Here is a 14,961-nt window from a genome sequence, read left to right as displayed (position 1 = left end):
AGATGTGAGCTTGTGATTGAGAAGACGGTCTGACCCCTGCAGCAGTGGGAAAAATGTATGTAATATATAATTTATTAATTGTAATAAATGTAATAATATAATTGTTGGGAATTTTTCAAATGATATTTGAGCATTTGTGATTTTTACAGTGCACCTGTATTCAGTGACTGTAAAAAACCCAAAATGTTAGCTTGTAACGAAAAAGCCCAATAAAACACTCCAAGGAGTGAAAAGCTGGAATGTGAACATTTGGATTTCCTTCAAGTCATTCATCTACATCTCATAACAGGCCGAGTCTGCTGGCCGGCTAATGATGGCGACAGATGCTTAATGTCTTCTTCACAATACTGACGCCATAAAACACAAGGCAAACAGGCGTCACCCTAAAGCGCTGTCTGTCAAGCCATCCCCTTAACTACACTGGCAACAGCACAATGAGCGGAGGGCAGGAGAGAACAGAATGAATGTGTGTGAAAGTGAGGCAAAGGGGGGAGAACAACCTGGATGGAGAACAAGAGAAAGATTAATTGACACTCAGACAATGAGAAAGACAGAATGAAAGTGAGGTAGACACAGACAGAGCTGGTAGATGAATGAGCAGCCTCTTAGGTAAATGACAGGGAGTACAATTGTCTGTCTGTCATCGCGATTAAGGTCTCACTGATACAAGGTAGCAAACACATAGACACATAAACAAACACAGGGTGATAGCCGATTGACAGGTTTGCTTTAGCTGCACCAGAGCAGTTGTTTTCCTGTGTCTTATGTATTGTAATTGCACTTCATCACAGATAGTGTGTGCAAAACACTGAACAGATGTTCCACTGCTGGTCCATGACATTCCACCAAACTTTCACTTTGAACTTGATTTTTTTTTTTTTTTTAGCTGAAACCAATACAATAATGTAACATGCACATGAGGCCACTTCCTGTAAATGTAGGGTGATTGAAATATTTAGAACTCAATTCTAAACAAGTTCATACAACTAAAATGCATTTAGTGAAAAATAGGTGAACATGTGCTGCATTTAACAGATATGGCAGGCCTTCAAAGTGCATCATCCTCTGTATCAACCATTGTACATGGGGGATTGTAAATGGTAAATGACCAATATCTGAACAGGATCACCCAGAGAGCAACCTGTGGTGTCAACTTTAAAGTGCTGGTGAATTCGGGGCACAACGACCTTTGACTTTTGACCACCCAAATCTAATCAGGTAATCTTTGAATCCGAGTGGAGGTTTGGACCAGATGTAATGAATTTCCCAATGATGTTCCTGAGATATGGATGGACAACCCAAAAACTATTATTAACCTTACCTCTGTTACGATGCCTTCAGCTAGGCTGTTGTGGGGGGATTTAACAAACAAGAGCAGAAACTATCTGGACCACAGGCATTGTATGAGTGTGTGTATACCATCTGTATTGTATGAGTGTGTGTATGTATGTGTCAGCTGCTGTGCTTCATCACTTGAACCTCGGGGACTGAACTCCAGGCCCACTCCTGGCAGGTGACGTCCCTCACAAAGTCCTCCGGTGTCAAGAGACTCAGCAGGCTGGAATTCATATAGCAGCTCTGCCCAGCGTTTGGAAGCCTGAGACACAAACACGTGGAAAAACAGGTCAACATCATGAATTCTTCACTGACACATCCCATATAGGAGTTCATTTTCTCCAAAAAGCTACGTTTTACTAAGTTGATGAATTCTTATGCAGGTATACTCACCAAGTCCACAAATGGCATCACCTTGTTTTGGAAAAGAGCTGAACTGTCTTTTTCGACATTTCAGGACTTCTTCAAAAGGAAAAGTCTGGAGTTCTCTTATTGGAGAAGTCCTGAAACCCGGTGGTATGCTTGAATGATTATCAACTGATAATCGACTTATCGACTTTGAATCGTAGCTTTCATTGTGTTTCTGTGTATGTTTTTGAATGTCTTCATGTCTTCATATATGGGAGACTGAGACAAAAATGGGCTTACGTAGCTCTACATGAGTACATGTTTGAGTGTGGACGGCCTGTTTGTTTGTCTGTGTGTGTGTGTGTGTGTGTGTGTGTGTGTGTGTGTGTGTGTGTGTGTGTGTGTGTGTGTGTGTGTGTGTGTGTGTGTGTGTGTGTGTGTGTGTGTGTGTGTGTGTGTGTGTGTGTTTTATACATCTGTTGCTGTGTGCAGTAATTTGCGTTCGCAGCTTGGCGCCCTAGTAATTATTCAGACGCTACCTTTTGCTCCAACATTCAAAGCCTTCATCTGGCGGACATGAAACAGCAGAGAACCCGATAAGGCTTCAAACAGTGCCTCCCATCCAAAGAGAAGCGGGAAAGGTGAAGAGATGCATGGTGGGATAGATGGGATTGTTTTTCTCTGGAGGTTTGCTTTCACATTGGTGTAATATCTTGTCTGCTCAAACCACACCAGATTACTGGATTTTAGAGAGGAGGAAAATTGAAGTAATATTTTGTACCTGCTTTCAGAATAAATCATATGTATGATGTACTGTTAAATTTTGTTTAGATACTAAGATAAAATAAGACAGTGTGAGAAAGACATGTTCAATATTGTTGTTATTCGAAAGACTAAAGTGGCAGGCTCCATCAAGACAAGTAATAAATTTAGTCGCCACAGTTGAATTTGCATGCTGTCTAATGTGTTTATGTCATGTGATGAATGGAGAAGTGAGTCACATGCAGACAACAGCAATCGCATTCATCAAAATGAGCATAAATGTGAGACAACCACTCTGAAATGTGATGTGTTTTTCCTCAAAATCCGTCATGTACATGCTCAGTTGCCTATCTAGTCAATTTTTTGACATTTGTCTAACCTCACCTCTTCCAATGGCCTGATATTAGAGAGGGCTTGGCTTCTTTAGCTGTGATCTAGGATGAGTTGTTTTTAATCTTGGTCTGCACTTATTCAAAACTTATTCATACTCTATTTCTTATTCAAATTTCCTAAAAAATAACCACCAAGGCAACTGTCATCAATTGTGTCATTTAGTCTTACAAACTAGCATCAAGCCATATAGCCCCCTTTTTATTTGTTTATTTAGTTAATTGCCTATTTCATTTCTCTAAAATGGTAGGCTGCTAAACCCCCCATTACAGCACTACAATTTATAATTATGCCTTAAGATCCCTGAATGTTTTAACATTTATATCTGCATCGTCTGCCTGATAATGAAAAAAAAAAAACGTGTGTATATATAAAAAAAAAAAACGAAAAAAAAAAAGGAAATTAATGCAAGCATTTGAACAAACAACTTGCTTAAATATTAGGTTTATTATTTTATGCCCGTTAGTTACATTCGACAGTTGTGATAAGCAGGTTAATTATTTATATATTTATTTTTTGACCCGCTTCCTCTTCCGTTACTAAAATTGACCAGAAGTCTAACGATGCAGTTTACGAGCTGGAAAAAAAAAAGACGTCCGTCATGGAGAGTTTCTACAGGTCGGTGTTAAGATGCACGAAAGTGGAGAAATACATTGGAACTAAGTCAAACCGGAAACTGAAGTCGAGGAGTTGCTGGTGTCAGTGGAAACTTTTTCCCTCCAGAAACGACGAGACCGTCAGACGACTCGGTTTGATCTCAGCTTCACCACCAGGTAAAACAGCGCCTCCGTTTGGTTTGCCTTGTTTTGTTGTGCCATAGCATCGAAGTTATTTCCACGCAAAGGACTGTTTCGTTGTACTGTGGGTTGTGAATACCAAATGTCCAGAGGGAAATATATTTGATGCTTGAAAGTGTACGTTTCATAGCAATATTTATCATGATACCGAGGAGAAAGTGGGAAATGTTCCTCTAATGTGGAGTTCAGTAACTCGTGGTGTTGCCAGAGACGTGATTTGTCAATTAGCCGAGTATTTAAAAAAAAATAAAAAAATTTAATATGAAAGTGAAATACAAAAATAATTTTGTTTTGTTACTGCTGCGAGTTTTTAATTTGCAAAGAGTATTGTGTTTATTACGTGTTCACACAGATAGCCTTGTTTTTTTTGTTGTTTTGTTTTTTAATGAGTTAATGAATACTTGAAAATTGTGTCTCTAATATGATTAAAGACACTTTTCTTTTTTTACTCTGTTCGTGTAAATAAATAATGCAAGGTGAATTGTTTTACTTTTCCGCGGCATGCTAAAGTTGCAGTGAACTGAATCCACCTCTGTTTTGTTCTTGCGCTCAACACGTGGCTCCTTCTGAACCTGGAGCGAGTTGTACTTACCCATCTCTGGGTTACTTATTCTTGTGCTATATTTTCTGATTTAGCTGAAAGCTGTAGAATCTAAAAGCCCTCTCAGAAGATTTGTAATGCACTTTGGTCATCCATCTTTGTATAAGCTCCCAACTGCTGGTGCTGGTGGTGAATACTTGGCAACAGAAAGGTCAATATAGTTGTTTTTTTTTTTGCCTAGACTCTTGGATGCTGTTGTTGGACGTTAAAGGATCATTTGCATTGATCGCATTTGATTTAAACAGTTGGTTTCAGATTGCTCCGGCTAAGTTGCTGACATTTGCAGGTAAGATGTTGTTGGCCCTCACTACACTATAAAAATACAATAATTCCACAATCCTTAAAGACATTCATGTTAACTTAATGTTTGTATCTCCTACCACATTAGTCTTAGGGTTTGCTTTTGGCACAAGTGCTGTGGCTTAACCGCCAACTACTGAACGAAATCCAGATCAATTTGTCACCTTCTACATGTCAATTGCAGAGTAACAGCATCTTGAAAGGCTGGATTTTTTTTTTTTCCCGCCTGTCCAAATCTAGTAAAAAAAAATATGTTTTTGTTTAAGATGTGTTAAATGTAATATTTGATCTGTATAAAAGCCGCTCTGTGAGACACTGAGCAATGCAGACACCTAACATGCAATTAAAATGAACTCCCTGGTACCAAAATGATTGTTAAAAAATATTAAAACATAGTGTGTCCTCTGATATATATTTTTTGAACAAAGAGGAAATCCATAGATTGGGTAGCCCCTGCCTTAAAAAAAACCAAAAAAACCCACAAATGAGCTGAAGATTTAACTAAAAATCTACGCACGCTTTTTCACAAGGGACTGTGTTCTGTGTTCCCTATTTTTTTTCTTGTTATTGTCACCGAAACAAGTCATTTTGTCTGCACATCCATATTCATCATTTGCTTTTGCATGAATATTAATTCTGCCTTAAAGAGGAGTGTGGGAAAAAAAAGCAGGAAAATAAATGAGGAAAAAGAAAATATGACGGAGTATGTGCGATGTCAAATTCATGTCGGTTTCAAAGCCCCTGTGTCTCTATTCCTGTGGCTGACTTGTACCAACATGCTAATCAGCCTCTCGCTGTACCCTGTTCTGGCTAATTGTCGACAAATTATCTCAACTCCAGAATAATGTATGCGTGGCCCTTCACTGGTACATACAGACGAGCCAGTCAAGTCAACCGCTTCTGTTTCAACGAGCAGCTCAACGCCACCATTTAAATATAGACTTAAGTGCTGTGCACATTATTATGCACACTTGACTCACACTGTCTCATTTTCCCTTTCTCTCATCTGTTTTTGCTCCTTCTGTTTCTCTGTTTATCATCAGTTTCTGCCCATTTTTCTGCTCACTTGATTTCTTTGTTATGCTCGTTCACTGGTCTTCTTATCTCTCTCACTTCGGCTCTCCATCGTAGCATCTCATAGTTGGTTAATATCACTGCCGGTTTAAAAAAAAAAAAAAAATTTAATCGAGTTTCATTGTAAGTAAAGGCTAATATTATTATAATTTCCTGACCGACAGTTAAATTAGAAGTAGCTTAATTATACCACGATTGTCTTCAGTGATTGAATTCCAGTTCAACCCTCTGGGAACCCACAAGAGGAAAGAGCTCTGTTGGGAAATTGAGTCACTCATTTAAACTGAACACCCCAATGTTACGCCTGGTTTACATGTCCCTGTGAAGAATGTTTTATGACCCGGCAAAGGGCGGATCAGGAATTGCGCCTTTGGAGTCAAAACGACCCATCGGATGACTCTTTTGCTCTTTCGGACTACTCTAAATCTCCAATCACACAACAAATTGCAGTCTGAACTTATAGCATTTCTTGCAGGACAGCTAAAGTAATTTTATACAAGATCATTTTAATACAAGAGGCTTCTACAAAAGTCCAAGAAAGAATATAAAACATATTTTTTTGTCACATGACTGTTAAGCAAATAGTTTTGAGCTTGCAATAATTCATTAAAAGCTAGAAGTAAAATACAATTAAACATGACACAATCTCTGATAACCCTGCAACATAAACTGTTTCAATCTTAAAGAAAATGCTGAGCTGACTGTATTAAAGTGCAGAAAACATGGATTTCCTCTTAATTGCGCCATCTTATCTTTGCCTGCCACAAACTCACTCTGATATTACATAGTAAGATTGTGCATTTTAGTTAATGATAAATCAATAAATTATAGTTTCTGCTTACAATTAGGGCATCACAACTCTCTCCCTTGTCATCTCTTTAGCTCAGAGAATCTTGAGTACATGCATATTGTATGCGTCTGTCCAGAGTGTCGTGGTCAGCAGGAATAAACATAAAATTTATAACTTCATCAATTATGCATTCACATGCCTCTGATAGTGTGCCACTTTATATTTATTACACTGTGTGTGTGTCTGTATACATGAGGTAGAAGAGAAAATGTACATAGAAAACAGTCAGAATGAAAACACAGGAGGCTGGACTGTGCATGTGTTTGTGGGTTTGTGTTACATCCAGACTCTCTGTGTGTGAGGGACAAAATATCATAGTGTATGTAGAATATTTTCAGAACAAGAGGAGGCATGATTAGACCTTTACAAATTCAAGTTTAGTTTTTTATGTCCCCTTGGTCACCACACCAGCCAATTTTCTTTGCCAAAGTTCAGTACAGACCCATCGTGTCTGTATGTGCGCGTGTTCATTTGTTTAAGTGTGTGCCATCTGGTAACTACTCTGAGCTTGCCAGGGTTTACTAAGCTAAACACTCAGTACCTCAGCTGCCACTCACAAACGTATGCACTTTCATTACTTCACTTATGAGGACTTCCCATAGTTTTAATATTCATTATTAACATTTTCAAACATCAAACATTATTTCAATACTAATCACTCATTGCACTCTACACTAGCGTCAGCCTTTTATATTTTGAAGTTCTTGCCAATGACGAAGAAAAACTCCAATATTTACAACTCTTGAAAGTTTTTTTCCTCCTTTTCTCATCTGAACTTCCTCTGTCAACGTTTGCTTCAGTCTGTTTGCCTCTGCAAAGATGTTCCTATTGACAATAATGCACTAGCTTCTTCATTAGATGGAGGTGTGTGACATAAAACCTCACACGCGTTTCATGGGAGACCGTACCCGGTCAAACCCAAGTCACAGAAAGGACAGGTGTTTGGGGTCAGGAGTGGGAATGAAAGTGCTGCCATTTTCCCTATTACAAGTGAGTGTACCATTAAATAGATTTTTAAACTTTTATTTTAATGTTAAATATATGCATAAATTTGCTTTAATTTACCCAGATTTATAGATGGCTTGCAAGAAAAGGGAACAGTGATTTAAGACGGTCACAACCGCTGTTCATGGTGCTGCCTCCGGGAATGTCCTGGGTGTTCCCTGACATTCAAGCATTACTTTTGATGGATCTGCATTATGTTTATCCAGAATCTGGTCGCTGAGCCTGGAAAACACCAATGCCAAGTTAATTTCACTCTGTCGCTCTCTCTGTTATTCTATTCTGCCTCTTTAACAGAGTTATTAAGTTATTTTGGTGTGTTATGTCTGGCCAGTTCAGTTAGTTTGTCCTTCTTTAAGCAAAAAACATTTTTGAGGAACTAATGTATGAGGTGTGGGGTGTGTGCACGTAAGTGTAGTTAAGATCATGAAGACACATGGAACATCACATTTTTAGCCAATTAGAGGGACCGGACACAACTTGTGAACACGACACTGTCAAACTGATCTGGCAAACTTGTTGTTCAAAGTCATTTGGAGACGCAATATTCACTTTGAACACTTTTATTTTCTTGTCTCGACCAAGTGGTGTGGGAAATGTCTGACTCTTTAGCTGCTAGATTTGACCTGTGTTCACCTGCTCGTTGCTAACTGTGTCTGTGCTGTTTGGTCATGATCAGGTGGATTTTTAGTGCTTGAGTTGTGGGTAGGAGAGTTAAACAATGAGCTGATATTCAATAATGCTTTATAAAGCTGATGGGCGCTGCATATTCTGGTGATAGTTCTCTGTCATGTCATGTCATTCATTCAATATGACTAACCCGTTTTGCATTGTTGACAGTTAAGTAAGAAGGATGGGCACACTAAAGACGCACTGAAAACATGGCGTATTAATGAACAAAGAAGAAACATTTAATTACATAATTGTTACTTCATGCTCATTTTGGTGGTTGATCCACGTAGTGCTCCTCACTAGTTATCAGTAGATTCATAACAGAATAGTAGTACGTAATAAATATACCATGATGAGTGTAACAAATCAGCTCTTGCCTCAGATTTATGCCCTTAATAAGCCCATTTGGCATAACGCTGACACCCGCTCTGCCTGACAAAATGGAACTAAATATTTCAATCAGTAAAAAAGCACGAACAACTCTTTCTTTTCCTCATGTTTCATCTTTGACTTTCCCACAGTGCTGCTAACAGCCCCTCTCTTTATGCCCTTTATGAGACTTAAGCATCAGTATCTTCCCCTCTGAGTGTCTCTTTCTCTTGCGTTCTTTTTTTTGGAGTGGGAATCATCTGGCAGATCTCTTTTAGGTATTAGTTTATGGGCCATGACATGAGCTATGAATGAGAAACAACGAGAAAGACCTGAGAACATTAATCACGGAGCAACATATGGTAATAGACGGTTATCAATTCCCTCACACTCTGTGATTAAGAGGAGGAGGAAGGGAGACGAATAAGGGAGTGACTGTGTTGGAGAGGCAGGAATGGTAAGACAGGAGATGCCGTTAAAGAAAGAGAAGAACATAAAATAAGGGGAATGAGAGATGGATAAAAGAAGGATAGACAGAAGAGACACAAAAAGGAGCACTGACTTTATATAGGAAACAACACAAAAGCTTAAAACAAACTTTTTTTTTTAGGCAAATCATGATAGAAAATGTGTTCATTACTACTTTTCAATACCCATTTCAGACCATTGCATCTCCATTTTTATCTCTCAGCTGAGTGTGATGACTATTTTTTTTTTAATTAATAATCTAGTTTTCTTACCCGTGATTTGTCTTGTGATGGGAGCAGTCATGAACTTCAGTTTGTAGTTTTCCAGTTGTGATGTTTTTGAGAGAGTAGGTAGAGAAAAACTCTTAAAGATTGAAAAAGTTAAGACTAAGAGCTAAGAGAATAATCTTTGCAGTATATATTCCTAACTGAAGAGGCTCATGACCATATAATCAACACTAAGCCGATAGACATCCAAGACTTTGTTGTTTCACAATTTTGCAGCAGGTGCATTGTCAGATGGCGATATGCAACATGAATTATGAACTCTTCCGAGGTATTTTAGGTTTAACTGGCTAAAGGGAATGTAACAAATCTGCCAGTCCATAAACAAATCCGCTTAGTCGAACTTTTTCTCTGCCAGAACACATGAAAGTCTGATGGAGCTGTCATCGGTCCTGTCTGGACAGCTATCATAAATAAGAGATGTGGACAGACAGCAGCTCAGTGTTTTTGCCCTGTTATGCATCATTACTGCAAATGTGTTTATAGAGCATCTGTTGCCAACTTCTGCTTAACTGTCTTTAATCCAGTTCAAACCACTGCTGCCATAGATGCCTCGACCCCACCGGGTGCATCACGTTCTGGCTCCGTCACAGCTGTCGCAAACTACCTGCTGCCATTCTAGCCGGTGCGTCAGTGTCCACCATACCAGGTCTGTTTGTGATGAAGCAGCCAGTATCTCTGTTGCTGTTCCTGCACTTAAATAATTTTAATAATTTAATAATAATTTTATGTACGTATGTAAACAAAGTCAACAGTGTTTTTCTATTAGTATGAAGTCCATCAACAATAAAAATATTTCTGTCAACCGATGAAAAATGGCTAAACACTGATGTGTAAATAATATAAGAGAGTAACCTGACTTCCCACTTTGCTGCATCTCGGCTCGTGGAGTTGGATACCTCCCGCTCGCCTCCTCCTGAGCGTTTTGGTGGAGATTTATAGGCGATCCACCCTGCTCTCATCACCATGCAGCTGAATTATCTCATCGGTCGCATTAATCCCCCGATTACATTTGATTTAATTTTCATAATAATTAAAGTGAACCATCACTAAAATTAAAAGCATTCAGGAGGTGCGTGCGAGCGTGTGTGTGTATGAGAATGAGTGTGTGTGTGTGTGTGTGTGTGTGGGATGGGGTGGGGTAGGATGAAGGCCGTATGTGCTCATAGATCAAAGGGCCGTTGTTGTGGTATTTGTGCACCCAGAGTCTCTCTCTCTCTCTCTCTCTCTTTCTCTCTCTCTTTCTCTCTCTCTTTCTCCCTCTCTTTTTCCTCTATCTATTTGTTTCTCTCTACACCCCACCATCCCTCCCCCACCTGCTCCAGGAATCCCGATGAACTGATTAGATTGATAGGTGCAAAAGGGAAAGAAGCAAGGGGAGGAGTGGACAAAAATGATTAAATTAGCATATCACAAACGCCTCAGACATTGCCAACCAAACAAAATCCCAGGCCACCTAAGGCCCGCCACAGTACTGAAGAGCCCGGGACCTGTGAGTGTGTTTGAAACCCCACACGGCAGGATTAAAAAAACCTAAAGCCTGAGCTGAAGACAAAGTAGGAGTAAAGCCTCCTGGTGCTCGGAGACGGCGTGTGTGATATCTGCATTAGGTGGCAGCAAAGATACAGTACTCCGCATCCTAGCCTACAGTGTGTTTCTCCGTGCAGAGCGTATGACTGCGTGCTGGTGTTTGAGAGAGAGAGAGTCAGGCTTAGAGAATTACACAGAGAGGCTTATTGTTTTAATCATGTAGAAACCTCAGTCAAGACATGGAAAAGTAAAAATCCAGTCTTAAATTGATACATGCTTTGCTCAGACAGCTGTTTTGAGTAATCCATTTTCATAGATTGGATTCAAAAAGTGTGTTTTTCAACAAATTGTCATCATGAATGCTCACATTTTCATCAAATAATACTCCAAAATACTTGAAGTAAGTCAACTAAAGCAGAATTTTTGCCACGTGTCCAAAGTTGTGTTTTCACAACAAACTGTTCAGGTTGGCTTTGTGGAATATTTATCCCAACTCGTAGTTTATGGAGCTAAAACCGAGTGTCTGTATGGCTCTTCATACAAATACTCCCTTTGCCATTGTAAAATAGATCATAAATTACCAAACTGTACAAAGTCCAATATATGCAGAGATGTGGCCTGAAATAAATGTTAAAGAGGTTAAAAAGATTTCGGCACAAAATCACAAAGGCTGTGCATCTTGTACAACTTGACACATACCGACAATATATAGTTTTAGGTGTTTGTTATGTACAAAAGAAATAGCTGGCTGACAGCACAGTTGCAGTTTGGTATCCTCATTACCCCATAACTGAATGTGATCTTAAACCTAGTGTCCATACAAACACACATACTGTCTTAAACTTTAAACAAGATGAAGCAAAATTCATAAGTGAAAGTGAAAAAAATACATTTGTTGAAGTTTTAGCAAAGATGACAGCTATTTTTAATTTGAGTTTAACAGATTATCAAATGTTCAAATTCAAAATAAATTGATGTGGTTCTCCACTGTCGGTATGCAAGGCTGCAAGATATTTAGATATTAAGCGAAAATTTAACTGTGGGAACCAAGTGGGTTGGTTGGTGAGTTGAAGCAGGTGACATCAATAAGTTTGTCTTAAGAATTCAGGATATCAGTCTATCAATGTGCCGGATTTCATTCAATGATATTGAACTACATGGATGCATTTGATCTGTTAAGCACTTGAAATCTCTATTCTGACGTTTAACACTGTTCCCAAAGCAAAACCTTGGGGCGGTTATATTGCCCTTTCTTGATGATATTTATTTGGCTAATGGAAAACTTTGACTCGAACTTTGGTTGCGATAAATGTTAATGCATCTACTGTAAGCCATCTCTTGTGTTCAGGGTCATATGGAGGACTCTTGCACGCCTTCTGTTTTAGCTGTGACAACGATCATTATCACAGCTGACAACCTTCAATCCCAAAAGATTGGTATGGTTTTGGATGTGGCACTATTTGGTTCTTGTGTGTTTGTATTGTTCATTTCACCATAAAGCTATTGTCTTTTTTTTTTTTTTCTTCAAAATTATTTAGAATTGGACTGTGACAGTACCATGTATGGCATTATACTACTTTTTGATAGCCACATAGCTTGCCTTTGTCAGACCCTGGAGCACATTCACTCCAAATTATTTGAGTCGTTCATGTTTCTCCAGTTTGGTTCCCCCAGCACCATACCGAAGGACAGAAACAGATAACGCATTATTTGAGCATTACAAAAGGAGCACTGTGTTTTAACCTACCACTATATGTGACATTGCATATGAGATGCATTCTAATTGAAAGCCATCCAACTTACACAGTGCAGTGCAAAAATGGCATTTCTCTGACAAGTCGGAAAATTTGCCAATTCTGCATCCAATCCAGTATTTGCAGCCAGAATCCCACCGACAGGGCAAGAGAAAACCCAGCGCGCAATGAGCTAATGAAATCAAACATGCGGTGCGGTTTTGCATGTTAATGCTGGCAGTGGGTGTCAATAGCATTTAAAGATGTCAGCAGGTGGATAGCGAGATGGATGGCCCTCTGCCTGCCTTTCACTTCCCACCCCAAGGAAGTTAAACAGCATCTGCCTTAAAATAGAAAACTTCAATATCTATTTGGAGAGAGGGAAGGAAGACTGTTAGGGAAAGATGGAAAAGAGAGAGAGAGAGAGAGAGAGACAGTTCGAGGAAGAGAAACACAGAGATGGAGAAAAGAAAGTTGAAATGAGGCAATGAGTCCCTGACCTCAAGTGCACATTGCGACACATTGACGCTGTTGTCATTTGTTAATCAATAGAAGTGCTATGCAGGCTATACATTTAATGGCATGAGATTGGCAAACCTGGAACAAAATTAAGGGAAGACTAAGACCACAGCCTGTTTTTCTGTTCAGTCAATTTACGACCTCAATGACTTCAACAGTGCCGAGGGACACATGACTTTGAGTTCCACAGCATCACCATGATGAAACCTTGGAACTTCCGGTTTGCTTGTCATTTTTTAATTCTTGTGAATATAATTTTCTTTCATCAACTGGGCTAATTTCAAAACTTTCATGATGTTATCCGTAATGAAGCCTTGTGCTCTGATAATTGACAGAGCAGCATTTTTAAGATGAGAAGGACCTATATTGTGCAATGTTTAATGAATGAACACAGGAACTAATATGAAAAGCGTTTGTGTGAATGTGAACGTGAAAACACGAGAACACACTCTGGTGTGGCAGTATTTCAGTTAGTGCTGATTTTCTTGCCTTAATTGTTATGATTTATAGTACTTAATGCTAAATGCATTCGTTTTTTCTAAAACACCCCCTCCAGTGAAAATCTAGTTTTTAACTTTCTTAACATGTCTGGTTTTTTTTTAATTTTTATATAGTACAAGAACAAAATAAGTTGTCAACTTAATGGCTAAGTATTACCACTTTGAAACTGCAGTGTTGCAAAGAGAGTCTCAAAAACACAGATTCAGACAACCAGGATTTCATACATTACCTCATACCTAAGAAACCAATCGCATCAACTTGCTCGCGAGGGAGTAGGTGTGGACGGAGGGCACGATTCGCAGAGTCATAGATCTACACATACTGAATAAAGAGTTACATCTCAGACACTTTAAGGCTTTAGAGGATTTATTTTTGTCTTGGTAAAAAAACTTTTAAATATGTTATTTATGGCTTGGATCAAGCAGGAGAGTAATAACAGATAAAGAACAAATGACAGTTTTAATAGCGGGACACAAAAGTATTCTAAGGAAAATTGATCTGTTAAGTATTATATAGTTATGTTCAGAATGAGTCTCTTTGAAACTGTCCGTATGCGTGTGTGTGTGTGTGTGTGTGTGTGTGTGTGTGTGTGTGTGTGTGTGTGTGTGTGTGTGTGTGTGTGTGTGTGTGTGTGTGTGTGTGTGTGTGTGTTGTGTGTGTGTGTGTGTGTGTTTCATTGTGGAGCCTGCCCTCATTATGCTCCATCTTCATTAATAACAGCTATGCTTTTTAATATCTTTTGCAGGGCCTAAATTAAATGTGTCATCCTTTAGAATAAATAGTGTAGATCTCACATGTCCTCCCGCCACCCCTCCTCTCGCTCTCTGTCTATTTCTATCATACATACACAAACACACAGGCACTGTGGGATAATTTACAGGATAAATAAAGCATTGCTCCAATTAGTTTTAAGTCAAATAAATTAGTCATAAATTCGGTCTACTTGATTTTATGGGTTTAAGATTCATGATGTTGGTCGTTGTAGAAATATATTCTCAAGGCAACTGCATTATATTGGTATCAGGAAGCAAAGATAGTACTATTCATGGTAATCAGTGTTGCGATAGCTTGTCAAGACAACTCCCTCAAAAAATATTCTCGCTCCAAATAAATGATTCATTAATCAATCAAATGTGCTTTGCTGCTTCAAGTCTGCATGTCTGCACCTAGAAATGAAATATATTATGATATAATGACAAGAGGATCCAACAATTACAGTCAATAACAATCTTACTAATGTGCTGAGTGAGAGTTGGTGTTTTTGTTTCTGCAAAAACATAATACTTCAGAAACTTACAGAAACATAATAAAATAAATTCTTTGAGGATAGACGGACATACCAAGTGGGCGGTCTCTTACCTATAAAAAGGGTGGGGTGTGTCTGGAAGGATAGCCTGCAGGAATGTATAGGAACAGCTTCTGACAA

Source organism: Brachyistius frenatus, unplaced genomic scaffold, assembly GCF_029030835.1.
Source record: "Brachyistius frenatus isolate BFR_SWC_R1_liver_20210118 unplaced genomic scaffold, ASM2903083v1 Contig_15, whole genome shotgun sequence".
Taxonomy (NCBI): domain Eukaryota; kingdom Metazoa; phylum Chordata; class Actinopteri; family Embiotocidae; genus Brachyistius; species Brachyistius frenatus.
Note: the sequence above shows the minus strand (reverse complement) of the source record.